Genomic DNA, 17,687 nt, shown 5'->3' on the forward strand with positions numbered 1-17,687 from the left:
GCTCTAAGGGAATGCTGCACACCTAGTCTTTCTCTGACTGTTAAAGCTACTCTCTATGCAGCTCACTGCAGAAAGACCTGGGCTGAAATGAATTTGTAAAATGAGACATAGGAGCACACAGAAGAGGCAGGCTGACCCTTGGAATTGCCCTCTTTCAACATGTTCTGCCCACTTAATGTAAACAAAATGAATTTTTTGATTCACTATACAGGACTCTGAATTAGGTCTATGGGGTGTTTTTTCCCCCTATGGGATAATTTTGTTTTGTTTTAATAAATGAATGGAAAATAAGTGCTGGAATGGGAATGGGAATAGCTGGAAAGTGGTTTCAAGCATATGAATCTTAGAGTGTTTTTAGGTCTGTCCAGGAAAACTCTCCCCCTTTCCTTTTGGCTCTACCAAGATCAGTGTGCAGCCTTGTGCAAATCTGGGAATGTAGCTGGTGACTTACAGAGATGTCAGAACAATGATTTATTGCTCTGTGGATTCATCCACCTAGGAAGGTCCTGGAATTCTGAAGGATCCCTCAATATAAATTTAATTTGAATTCACTTAACCGTTGAAAAAAATTGAACATGTCCCCACTATGAGGGAAGAGTCATAAGGACAGGGACTAGATCTTTTTGTGTTTGTGACCCAGGGACTTTCCATAATGTCTGAAAGAATGTGGGTTCTGTAAGTGTTGTCAAATAATGTGTGAAACTTTCTGTTGATGCCACCAAATCAAACAGAAGGTGACCTCAGTTAAGAAGGATCTTATTTTCTTAGAATCTCATTTTCTTTATCCCTCAAATAACCTTTATATTTGAATCCTGGCTTTAGTCTAAACAAAAGACTTTATATTTGTTTTTATACTGGAAGGGTAAGTGAAACAAATATTAGCGTTCACTTTCCATAGATAAGAAAACTGAGGCTGAGGCTGAGGCTGAAGCAGGCCATCCAGCCACATGCTGATGCAATGAGACATGAGACCAAGACCCAGGTCTTTTGACTCTAAGTACAAATGCTTTTCACGGAACCTCTCTGGATTACAAGAGGTAATTGGACTAATCAGTCTATTGAAGCCCCTTTTCTGGCTCTGGCAGTGGTTATCAGTTTTTATAGCACATAAGAATTAGTACAGAGCTTTAAAAACAACCACTAATCAAAACTGTGTAGTGTTGGCAGAGGGATAGAAACATAGCTCAACGAAACAGAGTAGAAAATCTAGAAATAGACCCAGACCAATGTGCTCAGCTGAATTTTTTTTTTTACAAAATGCGAAAGCAATTTAGTGCAGAAATTATAACCTTTTAAAGAATTAATGCTGGAGCAATTGGACATCCATAGGTTAAAAAAAGGAAATTCAACCTAAACCTCACACCTTACACAAAAATTAACTCAAAATGGATCACAGACATCAATCTAGAAAACTTTAAGAAAAAAAAGTAGAAGAAAATTTCAGGGCCTAGCTCTAAGCAAAAAATTCTAAGACTTGACACAACAGCATGATCTATACAAGAAATAATTTGATTAATTGGACTTCATTAAAATTAATAACATTTATGGGAATGCAACATAATCAAATGTCAAAATAACCTGGAGATGTTTTCTCTGAACCTATGTACCCTGATTGATCAATGTCACTTCATTAAAATTAATAAAAAAATTTATAACATTTGGTCTAAGAAAAACCCTGTTAAGAGTATGAAAAGACAGCTATAGTCTTAGAGGAAGTACCTGCAAACGACAAATCTAACAAAGGACTAGTATCTACAATATATAAAGTGTTTTCAGAACTCAACAGTGAAAGACAAAACTCAATTAGAAAAGGGCAGAAGACACAAACAGACACTTTACCCAGGAGGTAAGACAGGTAACAAATAATGCACATGTAAAGCTGTTCAACATCATTAGCCATTAGGGAATTGCAAAATAAAATGACCACGAGATACCACTACACATATATCTGAATGACTAACAAATAGTGATACCAAATGCTGTGGAGGATACAGAGAAACAGAATCACTCATAAACTGATGGTGGGGTGTAAAATGGTATAGTCATTCTGGAAGACCATTTGTCATTTTCTTATAAAATTAAACATAAAATAACTGTATGACTGGAGAATTGCAATCTTGTGCACTTATCCAAGAGAACTGAAACCATGTTTATACAAAATCTGGACATAAATGTTATTAACTATTTTATTTATAATAACAAAATTGGAAACAATTCAGCTATTATTCAATGAGTAAATGGTTAAGCAGCAGTGGTACATCTGTACCATGGAATACTCCTCAGCAACCAAAAGGAATAAATTATGGATACATCCAACAACTTGGATGAATCTTCAGGGAATTATGCTGAGTGAAAAAAGCCAATCCTGGTCCCGGCAGGTTGGCTCCAGTGGTAGAGCATTGGCCTGGCGTCTGGATGTCCTGAGTTTGATTCCCCGTCAGGGCACACTGAAGAAGTAACCATCTGCTTCTCCACCCCTCCCCCTTCTCTGTCTCTCTCTATATTTCCCTCCATCAGAATTAAAAAAAAAAAAAAAAAAAAAAAGGTTTTCTCTTCTTCTATTTTTCTGAAGAGTTTGAAAAGAATTGGTATTCTTCTTTAGTGTTTCATAGAATTCATCCGTGAAGCCACTTTGTCCTGGAATTCTCTTTATTAAAAATACTTTTTATTACTGATCAAATTTTTTATTTGTTAATGGTCTGTTGAGATTTTCTATCTACTATTGAATTGGTTTTGGTAATATGTATGTTTCTAAGAGTTTGTTCATTTCACCTATGTTATTTTATTTGTTGACATAAAGTTGTTCACAGTATTCTCTTACAATCTTTTCTATTATGAAAGGTCAGTATGTCCAGTTCCATTTCTGATTTTATTTTGTTTTTTTTACTTTCATCATTAATTTGTATTAGTTTCAGGTGTACAGCATAGTGGTTACAGTCATATACAATACAAAGTGATCCCCTGATATTTCTAGTACTCACCTGGCATCATACATAGTTACTACTATGTTATTGACTCTATGCTGTACTTCACATCTCTGTGACAGTATTGTCACTCCTAGTTTGTACTTCCTAATCTCTTCACTTCCTTCACTCAGTCTCCCAATTCCCTTCCCCTTTGGCTTTATTTATGTCTTCTCACTTTTTTTCTTAGGAATTCTACCTAAAAGTGTGTCCATTTTGTTAATCTTTTTAAAGAACCAACTATTGATTTCATTGATAATCTCTAGGAATAGAATAGATAATCCTGTTCCTTCTTTTGCTTATCGCTGCTCTAATATTTATTACTTCATTCTTCTTGCTTTGGATTTAATTTTCTATATTTTTCTAGTTTCTTAAGTTGTAAGTTTAGGTTGTTGATTTGAGATTTTTCTTTTTCTTTAATGTAGGTATAGATTATTCCTTAGTACCACTTTCACTGCAACTCATAAGTTTTGGTATATTGTATTTTCATTTTCATTTGTCTCTAAATATTTCATAATTTCCCTTGTGATTTGACCCATTGATTGTTTAAGAGTATGTTGTTTAATTTCCACACATTTAAGATTTTTTTTGTTTTCCTTTTGTTATTGATTTCTGGTTTGTTTGTTTTTTCCATTGTATTTAGAGAGTATACTTTGAATGCTTTTGATCTTTTTTTTTTATTTATTTATTTGAGAGAGAGAAGCAGCAAGAGAGAGAGAGAGACAGGAACATGGAGCTGCTCCTGTATGTGCCCTGACTGGGGAATCAAACTGGCAACCTCTGTGCTTCTGGACGATGCTCCAACCAATTGAGTATCAGCCAGGGCTTAATTTCAATTGTTTTTTTTAGAGAGACAGAGAGAGGAAAGGAAAGAGAGGGAAGGGGGAAGGGAAGCACCCATTTGTTGTTCCACTCAGTCATGCATTCTTTGGTTGCTTCCCAGGTGTGCCCTGACCGGGGGTCGAACCCATAATCTTGTTGTTTCGGGATTGTTTTTGTTGCTTGCTATAACCAATGTTGATGCTCTTAACCAATGGAGATAACCAGCCAGAGCCAATGCTTTCAATCTTTTTAAATTTACTGAGATTTTTCTGTGACCTGTCTTCTATACTAGAGAATGTTTCACGTGCCCCTGTGTGGAACGTGTACTCTCCTGTTGTTGGCAGAATGTCCTATGTATGTATTTAGGTCTAGTTCTTTTATAGTGCTGTTGTAGTGCTATTATTATTAGTCTATTTCCTATTGATCTTCTGTTTAGATGTTCTACTCATTGGCCTTGGCCAGTCGGCTCAGTGGTAGAGTGTCAGCACGGCATGTGGATGTCCTGGGTTTGATTCCCGGTCAGGGCACACAGGAGAAGTGCCCATCAGCTTCTCCATCCCTTCCCTCTCTTGCTTCTCTCTCTCTCTTCCTCTTCTGCAGCCATGGCTCAATTAGAGTGAGTTGGCCCCAGGAGTGGATGGCTCCATGGCCTCCACTTCAGGCGCTAAGAAAAACTCTGTTTTGCAGAGAATCACCTCCTAGTGGGCTTACTGGGTGGATCCCAGACAGGGCACATGATGAAGTCTGTCTCTGCCTCCCCTCCACTCACTGAATAATAATAATTAAAAAAATAGATGTTCTACTCATTATTCATAGTGAGGTATTGAAGTCTGCAATTATTATTGTAAAACTGTATTTCTCCCTTTTATTCTGTTACTGTTTGCTTCATGTATTTTGAGGTACTGTCATTTGGTGTGTGTGTGTGTGTGTTTATAATTATTATAAATTCTTTATTTTATTTTATTTTTTTAATTTTATTTTTTTTATTTTTCCAAAGTTCAAAGCAGGGAGGCAGTCAGACAGATTCCCGCATGCACCCGACCATGATCCACCCAGCATGCCCACCAGGGGGCAATGCTCTACACATCTGGGGTGTTGCTTCGTTGTGGCTGGAGCCATTCTAGCGCCTGAGGCAGAGGCCACGGAGCCGTCCTCAGTGCCCGGGCCAACTTTGCTTCAGTGGAGCCTTCGCTGCGGGAAAGGAAGAGAGAGATAGTGAGGAAGGAGAGGGGGAAGGGTGGAGAAGCAGATGGGCGCTTCTCTTGTGTGCCCTGACCGGGAATCAAACCCAAACTTCCACACACCAGCCAATGCTCTTTTTTTATTTTATTTTAGAGTGAGAAAGAGAGACAATGATAGAGACAGAACGGAAGGGACAGAGATGAGAAGCATGAACTCGGTAGTTGCATCACTTTAGTTGTTCATTGATTGCTTCTTATATGTGCCTTGACAGGGTAGGGAGAGCTTCCAGCCAAGCCAGTGACCCCTTGTTTAAGCTAGGGACCTTAGGATCAAGCCAGTGACCATGGGATCATGTCTATAATCCCATGCTCAAGCCGGCCACCCTGAGCTCGAGCTAGTGAGCCTGCACTCAAGCAAGATGAGTCCATGCTCAAGCCAGCAACCTCGGGGTTTCAAACTGGGCCCCCAGCATCCCAGGTCGATGCTCTATTCACTATGCCACCATTAGTCAGGCTTGTTATAAATTATTGATGAATTGACCATTTTACTAATATATAATGTCTTTCTTTGTGTCCTTCTAATGGTTTTTAACTTAAAGTCTGTATTTTATTATCTTAGTCACCCCACTTCTCTTTTAATTAGTATTTGCATGAAATATCTTCTTACATTCTTTACCTTTCAACTCATGCATGTCCTTAGATCTAAAATTACTCTTTTGTAAACAACATATAGTTGAATCATTTTTTAAAAATCCATCCTACTGATCTCTGCTTTTTGTTGGACAGTTTAATCCATTTACATTTAAAGTAACTATTGATAAGGAAGGGCTTACTTCTTCCCTTTGCTGTTTTTTGTATGCCTTATACCTTTATCCCTCATTTTCTTCATTATTGCCTTCTTTTGTTTTGTTTTTTTTTTATGTTTTTCTTTTTTTTTTTTTTTAATTTTTTTTTTATTTTATAATTTTATTTTTTTAATGGGGTGACATCAATAAATCAGGATACATATATTCAAAGATAACAAGTCCAGGTTATCTTGTCGTTCAATTATGTTGCATACCCACCACCCAAAGTCAGATTGTCCTCTGTCACCTTCTATCTTGTTTTCTTTGTGCCCCTCCCACCCCCTATCCCTCTCCCATTCCCCCCTCCCCCCCGTAACCACCACACTCTTATCAATGTCTCTTAGTTTCACTATTATGTCCCACCTACGTATGGAATAATACAGTTCCTGTTTTTTTCTGATTTACTTATTTCGCTTCGTATCATGTTATCAAGATCCCACCATTTTGCTGTAAATGTTCCGATGTCATCATTTCTTATGGCTGAGTAGTATTCCATAGTGTATATGTGCCACATCTTCTTTATCCAGTCATCTATTGATGGGCTTTTTGGTTGTTTCCATGTCCTGGCCACTGTGAACAATGCTGCAATAAACATGGGGCTGCATGTGTCTTTACGTATCAATGTTTCTGAGTTTTGGGGATATATACCCAGTAGAGGGATTGCTGGGTCATAAGGTAGTTCTATTTTCAGTTTTTTGAGGAACCACCATACTTTCTTCCATAATGGTTGTACTACTTTACATTCCCACCAACAGTGGATGAGGGTTCCTTTTTCTCCACAGCCTCTCCAACATTTGCTATTACCTGACTTGCTAATAACAGCTAATCGAACAGGTGTGAGGTGGTATCTCATTGCCGTTTTGATTTGCATTTCTCTAATAGCTAAAGAAGATGAGCATCTTTTCATATATCTGTTGGCCATTTGTATTTCTTCCTGGGAGAAGTGTCTATTCATATCCTCTTCCCATTTTTTTATTGGATTGTTTGTTTGTTTGTTGTTGAGTTTTATGAGTTCTTTGTATATTTTGGATATTAGGCCCTTATCTGAGCTGTTGTTTGAAAATATCATTTCCCATTTAGTTGGCTTTCTGTTTATTTTGTTATCAGTTTCCCTTGCTGAGCAAAAACTTCTTAGTCTGATGTAGTCCCATTCATTAATTTTTGCCTTCACTTCTCTTGCCATTGGAGTCAAATTCATAAAATGCTCTTTAAAACCCAGGTCCATGAGTTGAGTACCTATGTCTTCTTCTATGTACTTAATTGTTTCAGGTCTTATGTTTAGATCTTTGATCCATTTTGAGTTAATTTTTGTACAGGGGGAGAGACTGTAGTCCAGTTTCATTCTTTTGCATGTGGCTTTCCAGTTTTCCCAGCACCATTTATTGAAGAGGCTTTCTTTTCTCCATTGTGTGTTGTTGGCCCCTTTATCAAAAATTATTTGACTATATATATGTGTTTTTATTTCTGGACTTTCTATTCTGTTCCATTGGTCTGAGTGTCTATTTTTCTGCCAATACCATGCTGTTTTGATTGTCGTGGCCCTATAATAGAGTTTGAAGTCAGGTATTGTTATGCCCCCAGCTTCATTCTTTTTCTTTAGGATTGCTTTGGCTATTCGGGGTTTTTTATAGTTCCATATAAATCTGATGATTTTTTGCTCTATTTCTTTAAAAAATGTCATTGGAATTTTGATGGGAATTGCATTAAATTTGTATATTGCTTTGGGTAATATAGCCATCTTGATTATATTTATTCTTCCTAGCCAAGAACAAGGTATATTCTTCCATCTCATTATATCTTTTTCGATTTCCCTTAACAATGGTTTATAGTTTTCATTATATAAGTCCTTTACATTCTTTGTTATGTTTATTCCTAAGTATTTTATTTTTTTTGTTGCAATCGTGAAGGGGATTATTCTTTTGAGTTCCTTCTCAGTTGTTTCATTGTTGGCATATAGAAAGGCTATTGACTTCTGTATGTTAATTTTGTATCCTGTGACCTTACTGTATTGGCTTATTGTTTCTAGTAGTCTTTTTGTGGATTCTTTGGGGTTTTCGATGTATAGGATCATATCATCTGCAAAAAGTGATACCTTTACTTCTTCTTTCCGATATGGATGCCTTTTATTTCTTTGTCTTGTCTGATTGCTCTGGCTAGAACCTCTAGTACCACATTAAATAAGAGTGGAGAGAGTGGACAACCCTGTCTTGTTCCTGATTTAAGGGGGAAAGCCTTCAGTTTAGTGCCATTTAATATGATGTTAGCTGATGGTTTATCATATATGGCCTTTATCATGTTGAGATATTTTCCTTCTATACCCATTTTGTTGAGAGTCTTAAACATAAAATTGTGTTGTATTTTATCGAAAGCCTTTTCTGCGTCTATTGATAAGATCATGTGGTTTTTGTTCTTTGTTTTGTTGATATGGTGTATTACATTAACCGTTTTACGTATGTTGAACCATCCTTGAGATTCTGGGATGAATCCCACTTGATCATGATGTATTATTTTTTTAATATGTTGTTGTATTCGATTTGCTAGTATTTTGTTTAGTATTTTAGCATCTGTATTCATTAGAGATATTGGTCTGTAGTTTTCTTTTTTTGTGCCATCCTTGCCTGGTTTTGGTATGAGGGTTATGTTATTGCCTTCTTTTGTAATTAATTTTTCTGGAGTGTAACATTTAATTCCCTTCTCATTTCCTTTTGTGTATAATTTTTAGTTTTTTAAAATGGTTACCATGGGATTATGATTAGCATCTTCAATTTATAGCAATCTAGTTTGAATTGAATCCAGTTTAATTTCAATAGCATACAAAAGTCTGCTCCTGTACAACTCCATTTCCCCTTTGGGTTGTTATTGTCACAAATGACATCTTTTACATTGTGCATGCACCCATTGATGTAGATTTATAATGGTTGTTTTTACTTTTGCCTTTAAATCATGTAGGATATAAAAAGTGGAGTTAGAAATCAAAAATACAATAATGCTAGCTTTTACATTTACTCATGTAGTTTCTTTTACTGGAGATTTCTATTTTTTCCATATGGCTTTGCATTGCTGCTTATTGTCCTTTGATTTCTACCTGTCAACATTAAAAGTGTCCAACATAGCCTGACCTGTGGTGGCGCAGTGGGATAAAGCGTCGACCTGGAAGTGCTGAAGTCACCGGTTCGAAACCCTGGGCTTGCCTGGTCAAGGCACATATGGGAGTTGATGCTTCCAGCTCCTTCCCCCCTTCTCTCTCTCTGTCTCTTCTTTGTCTCTCCCTCTCCTCTCTAAAATGAATAAATAAATAAATAAAAAAGAAGTATTATTAAAAGTGTCCAAACGTGTAGAGAATTTTTATGAGTTTATCTGAGCAAAACTGATGCCATTTTGGGGAACAAAATCTCAGATACTTTGGAAAATAACAGTTTTGCAGCTTCTTTTAAGCATTTGAAATTAAGGAAGATTACATGGAGGTGGAAGAAAGCTAGGTGGAGATGGGATTACAGCAACAATTTTTAACCAGTGTGCTGCAAAAATCAAAACATGTAATACTTGACTACTTAGAGATACTGACCTCTTTTCACTTGTATTGCTAAATCAAAAAATGACAACAGCTAGCATAATAGCTGTCCAATGTGAATGATTCAAAATTAGACCTATAGTCTTGTGTTAGATTGGTAAAAAATATATTTTTGGTGTGCTACAGAATGTTAATAATTAGTTTATGTGTGCCATGAAATGAAAAATGTTAAAAATCACTGGTTATAGAATGGTTAACAAGATTATGTGCTCTCTTGAGGGTGGTTATGGCTTATTTTAAAAGTATGTTAACCTAGATGCACAGAAACAGGATTTGCTTAAGGCAAAGATAAACCTTTTACTGAAAAGTTATATGCCTGCAGCATGACTACCCACCATAACTGGATCAGATCACTCTGTAAGATAATTTTCTATAGAACCTCTGAAAACGTAAAGAACAACTTTAACATTTCTTTTATGACAATTTTATTACCAATAAATTCCTTTATCTTTTGTCTACATAGCAATGTCCTGTGTTCTCCTTCATTTTTGAAAGATAATTTTGCCATTTACACAATTCTCAGCTGCCAGAGTTTTTCTTTCAGAACACTAAAAAACACCCCACTTCCTTTTGGCCTCCATTTGTCTGATGAGTAATCTGCCCTTAATCTTATCAAGAATCCTTGTTCTAGGCTGTTAACATCTTGATTATATGTCTTAGTGTGGATTTCTTTGTGTTTATCCTTCTTGGAATGTATTGAGCTTCTTGAATGTGTGGATTCATGTGTTATATCAAATTTGGGGAGTTATTTTTTGTGCATCATTCTATCCTGTCCTTCTAGGATCTTCATTATACATATGTTGGGGTTATTTTCTTCATTCTTTTCTTTTCTGTTTCTTAATCTGAATATTTTCAATGGATATATTTCAAAGTTTGCTATTTTTTTTCTTGCTAAATCTAATATTGAAACCTTCCAGTGAGTTTTTCATTTGAATTATGGTACTTTTCAGCTCCATAATACTGTTAGGCTCTTTATCATTTCTACCTCTATATTAATATTCTTAATTTATTCATATCTATTTTTCAAATTTTATTATTTTTTAATTAATTTATTTATTTATTCACTTTAGAAGGGAGAAGGAGAGACAGAGAGAGAGAGGAGAGAAGGAGCTGGAAGCATTAACTCCCATATGTGCCTTGACCGGGCAAGCCCAGGGTTTCGAACCGGCAACCTCAGCATTTCCAGGTCGACGCTTTATCCACTGCACCACCACAGGTCAGGCTCAAATTTTCTTTAGCTATTGTTTATAGTTTCCATCAGCTCTTTGAGAATGTTAAAGACAATTGAGCTAAGGTATTGAATATTTTTCTAGTCAGTTCAATGGCTTCTCCAAGGTCAGTTTCTGTTCATATCTTCTGTAAATGGCCCATACTTTCTTGTTGCTTTTTATATATTATATTAAAAAAACCAATGCTTTTAATATCATAATGTGACAAGTCTGGAAATCAGATTTTCCCTCTTTTAGTGATTGTTTTGTTGCTTGCTATAGGCTTCAGCTGTTTGACTAATTAATTTTGTAAACTATTTTTATAGTAAGTTCTATAATCTTCATTATATGTGGTCTATGAAGTCTCTGTTCCTTTAGCCTGAGTTCAGTTAGTGTTTTGATAGATTTTCTGGAATGCCAGCAACTGAATGAGGTGGAGAAGGATTGAGAGCAAAAGAAAGATACCTCTCCTATCTTTGCATATTGGCTCAGTCCCAGGACACTCCTCCAGTGACCCTGTAACTTCTGATTGCTCTGGCTAGAACTTCCAGTATGATGTTAAATAGCAGTGATGAAACAGGGTATTTTCAGATCTTAAGGGGAAAGTTTTCAGTATCTCACCATTGACCATAATGTAGTCATGGGTTTTTCATGAATGCTCTTCTTGGGTTTTCTGTTGTTGTTTTAGGGTTCTTGTTTTGTTTTTTCTTGTCAATCACTTACAGACCACTGGATCATTGAATGTTGGATATAGAAAGGACCTAAAGTTTGTAGCCCAAATCTCCCATTGTACATACAGAGAAGCTGAAGCTCAGAGATGTCAAATGTCTTATCCAAGTTCACTAGAGTTGTTCAAGGCAGAGCTTGGATTAACAACAATAATAATAACAGTGATTTAGTACCTGCCAACTGAATGTCAGTTGCTATTCTAAGTACACCATCACATTTATTCTTCATGTTAACCCCGTGAAGTAGGTACTATCATTTTCATCTTATAAATGAGGAAGCTGAAGCTTGGAGAGTTTAAGAAACTTGTTGAAGGTCATACAGCTATTAAGCTGATGATCTGGTGATCCTGGGTGATCTTGCTATGTCAGAAAGTAAGGAAACTTTCAAATGCTTATAAAAAACTTGTCAAATGTAATAAACCTGTGTGAAGAATTTATGCTGGCCAAATGTATAACAATATGAGCATCAAAAAAAATACATAATGGATCCTGACCAGGCAGTGGCGCAGTGGATAGAGCATAGGACTGGGATGCCGATGACCCAGGTTTGAGACCCCGAGGTTGCCAGCTTGAGCGCGGGATCATCTGGTTTGAGCAAAAAGCTCACCAGCTTGGACCCAAGGTCACTGGATCAAGCAAAAGGTTACTCAGTCTGCTGAAGGCCCACAGTCAAGGCACATATGAGAAAGCAACCAATGAACAATTAAGGTGTCACAATGTGCAACGAAAAACTAATGATTGATGCTTCTCATCTCTCTATTCCTGTCTATCTGTCCCTGTATATCCCTCTCTCTGACTCTCTCTCTGTCTCTGTAAAAAAAATAATAATAATAATAAAAATAAAAATTACATAATGGATTTGGTTGCAATACTTAGAATTTATAATGATATTATATTATAAATCCATAATTCTATTAAAATAATAATAAAACAACACACTGAATTGTTACCAGAAGTGGTGGCTATCACATTAACTATGAAAATTAGTAATTGCATTCTTACTTTGAAATGAGATTCTAAAGGAAATAATGAAACATTTATACACTTTTTCTTTAGGAACTATTATCAGGATAACCAAATAAAACATGTTGATAAGGGAAAGTCTTATTTATAGGAGAGTGCCAGATAATAAATGTAGAGGAATAATACAATTAGAAAATCAATTTATGGCCCAGGCTGGTTGGCTCAGTGGTAGAGCATCGGCCTGGCATGCAGGAGTCCTGGGTTCGATTCCTGGCCAGGGCAAACAGGAGAAGCACCCATCTGCTTCTCCACCCCTCCCCCTGTCCTTCCTCTCTGTCTCTCTCTTCCCCTCCCACAGCCAAGGTTCCATTGAAGCAAAGTTGGCCCGGGTGCTGAGGATGGCTCTATGGCCTCTGCCTCAGGCACTAGAATGGCTCTGGTTTCAGCAGAGCAACGTCCCAGATGGGCAGAGCATCGCCCCCTGGTGGGCATGCCGGGCGCATGTGGGAGTCTGTCTGACTGCCTCCCCATTTCCAGCTTCGGAAGGGATGCAGAAAAAAAAGAAAAAGAAAAAGAAAATCAATTTACAATCTCTTAATGAAATAGTTGATTCAGGCATATATCAACAAAAGATGCTAACACCATTAGGTGAAAGATTGATGGAGAACTGGTGTTTTACATGTTTGAAAAATTTCCCCTTACAGGTTACTTGCCAAACATGAGAAGAAAATGTAATTTTACAATTACAAGATCAGGCTATCATCATCTTAATGCAAGGATCAATATTAGCATTGAAAATATTGGTAGAACTAGTTTCATGTATCTTCCAATATGATGAACTATGAAGTATTCAGAACCACCTATCAAATATTTTTTGCCAAAATATATTTAACTTCTAGTTAAAAGGAAGTAGAAGAGGTGGAGAAACAATTCCACTAGAATAAGCAAGTAGACAAATCTAGAAGGTAGTGCTTTGACAGCTGAATGGTAAGATAGTTAAAGTTTGAAAAGACATACAATAAAACACATAAATAACCCAGCTGTAAAGATATTTTGGAGACAGTTGGAAAAATCTTGAAAAACTTCTGGGTATTATATTATATAGAGCAATTATTAGTAGTATTGTTAGAGATGACAATGTTATTGTTGTCATATAAGGAAATGTCCTTAATTTTTAGTGATGCATGCTGAAATACGTAGGGTGAAATATCATGAATGTCTGTATTTACTTTACAACATCTTTACAATGAGATCAGTGTGGCAAATGTTAACAATTATTAAGTATAGTTGATTGGTGTGTGGACATGAACTATTCGACTTGTTCTATTTTTCTTTATGTTGAAAAGTTTTATTATCAAAATTGAGAGGAAGCATTCTAGGTGAAGAAGGTGTTACTGCTTGCCCTTAAGACACACTAGTATAAAGAATAAACTTTAAAAAGAGGAAGAAGAAGGAGGAGGAGGAGGAGGAATAGGAGGATAAGAAGGAGAAAGAAGGAAGGAAGAAAGGGAGGGAGGGAGGGAGGGAGGGAGGGAGGGAGGAAGGAAGGAAGGAAGGAAGGAAGGAAGGAAGGAAGGAAGGAAGGAAAAGAAGAGAGGGAGGGAGGGAGGGAGGGAGGGAGGAAGGAAGGAAGGAAGGGAGGGAGGGAGGAAGGGAGGGAGGGAGGAAGGAAGGGAGAGGAGGAGGAGGAGGAAGGGAGAAGAAGTGATTAGCAGGGAAGGAGGCTAGACAAAGAGCTCTGGACCTATGGTGAAAAGTCACCAAAAATGCTTTGCTCTGGGTTATACTAAAAATTCTTAGCAGAAGATCTGGAGAAAAAGTGGCATGAGATGATGGAGGATGTGCTGTGGAGGGAGGAGGACACCAAACATCTGCAGTGATTGGGATGATGAAGTGGGAGTAGTGGCTAGAAAAGTGTAGGCTCCCCATGGCAACTTTACTCACCCCATCAAACCAAGAAGCATATCTACGTCTTTCCTGAAGGATATGGTGAAGCAGAACATCTCCCTGCAGGAACACTTAGAAGCTCCAGAGAAATTGATGAACTTAGTCACTCTCTTCCTGAGTTTCCAGCATTTTTCCAGGAAGTTGTTGAATCACAAAGTTTCCCTTTATAAGAGACAGACCATGTTCATGGATTGGAGAACTCAATATTATGATAATTTCAGTCCTTCCCAAGAGAGCCCAGAAACAGACCCACACATACACTGTCTCCTGACATTTAAAAAATAAAACATTTGATTGTTATAGCAGCAGTTTTTTGTTTTTGTTTGTTTGTATTTTTCTGAAGTAAGAAGCAAGGAGGCACAGAGACAGACTCCCTCATGTGCCCGACTGGGATCTACCCGACATGCCCACCGGGGAGCAATGCTTTGCCTATCTGGGGCATTGCTCCATTGCAACCAGTGTCATTCTCGCAGCTGAGGTGGAGGCCATGGAGCCATCATCAGTGCCTGGGCCAACTTTGCTCCAAAGGAGCCTTGGCTGGGGGAGGGAAGAGAGAGGTAGAGAGGAAGAAGAGGGGGGAGGGTGGAAAAGCAGATGGATGCTTCTTCTGTGTGCCCTGGCCAGGAATCGAACCCAGGATTTTCACATGCCCAGTCGACACTCTACCACTGAGCCAACCAGCCAGTGCCTGTTGGAGCAGCAGTTTAAACAGAGGTGCTGACAGCAGGTGGATCTCATAGCCTTTAGGGGCTGTGACTGTGCCCCTCAGAGTGAATTGGGAGGTTCTACACTCCTGGTGGCAAGATACTGGGGCACCCAGGCAGGCACCTGATGGGAGTTTCAGGCAACACCCAGAGACCCTAATGCATGTCCACCCTGCTCTCTCCTACTCCCTGCAGACAGAGACATGGGAGCCTGGCACCATGCTGCACCCACTCTATCCAGAGCATAAAGGGGGAAGAGATCGCCACCAGCAAGTGCCAGAGACCTGCAGTCAAGCAGTTCCATGACTCCAAGATCAAGTTCCCACTGCCCCACTGGGTCCTTCATCACCAGCACAAGCCATGCTTCACCATCAAAAGGCCCAGCACCTTTTAGATTTATGCCCTCCCTGTCCCCTGTTGTGCCCAAATAAACTCCTTGGGAAAAACAAAGTGTGGGAGAAAGAGAGCGGAAGAGAAAGAGAGAGAAAGATAAGGTTCCTGGAATACTAATGACCATTTCTTAATATGGATACTGATTACATGGGAGTGTTGAATTTATGAAAGTTTAACAAGCTGTACATTTATTAACTTTGTTTATTTCTTTTTTCTTATTTTTCTGCGCCATTCCAGGAAGTGCAAACATACCGGTATATGTACGAAATGGATGGAGCAAACTTCTATTCCATCTCCCTGCTCCAAAAACACATTTAAGAGATTCCAACATGGCTGCAGAGTAGGTGGATGCTTCACTCACCTGCTCCCGCCCTAAACTGTATTTACAGCTAAATTATAGCACAACCAACCTAAATAACCAGTTGAACTGAGATATTATGGCCAACGATTTGCAGGAGAAACCACGTAGAGACTGGCAAGATGGGTGGCGATGCGGAAAGAGCAGCCCCCAAGCCTGGGTGCAGCAGTTACAGCAGCAGGACTCCCTCCCTGCAGCAGCAGGGCCTCTCAACCAAGCGAGGATCCCTGGCCCAGAGTGGTGGACGTGGGAAGAGGAGACTGCAGAACAACTGATGCTGAAAAGCAGAGGAGACTGAGTTGGCCTGGGTCACCCAGGCAGCACCTACACAGGGGCGAGCTCTCCCAGGGTTACAGTACTGCATGGGGCGTGCACTCTCCCCTCCCCCCACCCCTACTGCTCAAGCCGGCCACTCAGCCATGTTTGGTCCTGTACAGGTGTTTGCAGGCTGCAACCAGCAGAGACTTCACGGGACATTCTCTCTCTATGGGGAGACTTTTAAGGGACATACAGACAGTGACTAGGTGGGAAGGCTTTGGGGAAAAAAACAGTTTTCCCCATTTTAAGCACACAGCTGGCAGCCCTCACCCAACCACACCTGGAGGCACACTCAACAGAATTCACCGCTTGAAAGGAGACAGGAAAACGGCACCCAAATTGGACTTTTTGTAAATTTAGAAGGAAAGCTACTCCCCACCACCTCAAGTACAGCCAGCACCCTCCCCCACCCTGGCCTGTTGGACCTGGGCCGGCAGGTGTGACTGGATTTGCCGCATGCAGGGAGACAAGAGAACTGAGCAAGCTGGGTCTTTCTGTGAATTTGGAAAGAGAGCTGCTCGACTAGGGGCACAAGGGGAGTCTCGGGGGTTTGCAACACTGAGGAAAGACAGGTGGGTGATGGCCACTAGGATTCGTGTGCTGAGTCATTCTTCAGTACCATGGTCACCATCTTTCTTCGGTGGAGCACTACCCTCCTAACAGCATCGGCCTGGGAGAAACCACTCGTCCTACCCTCCAGATTCCCTCTTGCCACACTCAGCAGACATTAGGCTCTGCAGAGGAGTCAGTTGGCTGGGCCAGAGAGTAGAGATCTGGGCAGACTCAGAGGTCCAGTGAGCGGACAGTGACTCAGTTATTCAGTGTTAAGGAAGGGGAATATTTACCCCACTTTTCCATGAATCTGACTGGTGTTTCCCCCTCATGGGAAATTTTCTAGAAACACCCTCCTGGTTGCAAAGGACAGTCTGAGAAGAGCGGCTTTGGAGTGGGGAACCACACCCACCAGCCTTCCTGAAACCTGACAGGCACCTCCCTCCCCCTCAGAGGAAAGCCACTACCCCCATCCTCCCAACTCTCCCAGAGGCTCTTTAGTGACTGAGCCTACCAGGCAGCCAGCAGCTGGAGGCAGCTAGAGGCAGATTTCAGAGGGTCTTTTGCTGACCTACGCCTGAGCCTGGATCTGACAAAAGCTGACCTCACTGTGCAGCTTGGTCCTTTCCACGTGTAACTAAACCCAGTAGTGGCAGCCACAGACTGTGGATCTCTCATAGCTCCAAATAGGTTGTGAAGGACCACTAACTGGCAGCATTGCATGTTTACCTGCATCAGGCTCCCTCCCAAGAGGCCCAAAACCATCACACCCAGTGGACAGATTCAGACAACATTCAGAGCAAGATTCAGTTAACTTCACAAACATATTCAAAGGAATATCTTGTCAGGTAACAAACCCAGATGAGGCAAATTCCACTTCCTGTGCTCAGCACCGGTACTGCAACTCACACACTTTGGTTGAAGTAGAGCTTCACATTAAACCAGACTGAGGCTCAGACTGACACATAGCGGGCCAATAGCAATCAAGTCTCAATACAACAGGATGATCCACATAACCCACACAAGGGTCATTCCTGAAACACTCAGTTCAGGTGATCAAGGAGACTGCATCACAGGACCTAACAGGACACCAACTACTACATAAGGCCACCCCACAAAGACTGGGAATCATAG

General features: G+C 39.5%; 1 non-coding gene across 1 annotated transcript; it reads left to right on the forward strand.

Moving 5' to 3' along the window:
- Positions 1 to 14,890: 14,890 nt before the first annotated feature.
- LOC136337090 (small nucleolar RNA SNORA68) lies at positions 14,891 to 15,021 on the forward strand. Its single transcript, XR_010731801.1, has one exon. It is a non-coding gene; the product is annotated as a small nucleolar RNA SNORA68 (small nucleolar RNA).
- The last annotated feature ends 2,666 nt before the right edge of the window (positions 15,022 to 17,687 follow it).

This window comes from Saccopteryx bilineata, chromosome 4 (assembly GCF_036850765.1).
Source record: "Saccopteryx bilineata isolate mSacBil1 chromosome 4, mSacBil1_pri_phased_curated, whole genome shotgun sequence".
Taxonomy (NCBI): domain Eukaryota; kingdom Metazoa; phylum Chordata; class Mammalia; order Chiroptera; family Emballonuridae; genus Saccopteryx; species Saccopteryx bilineata.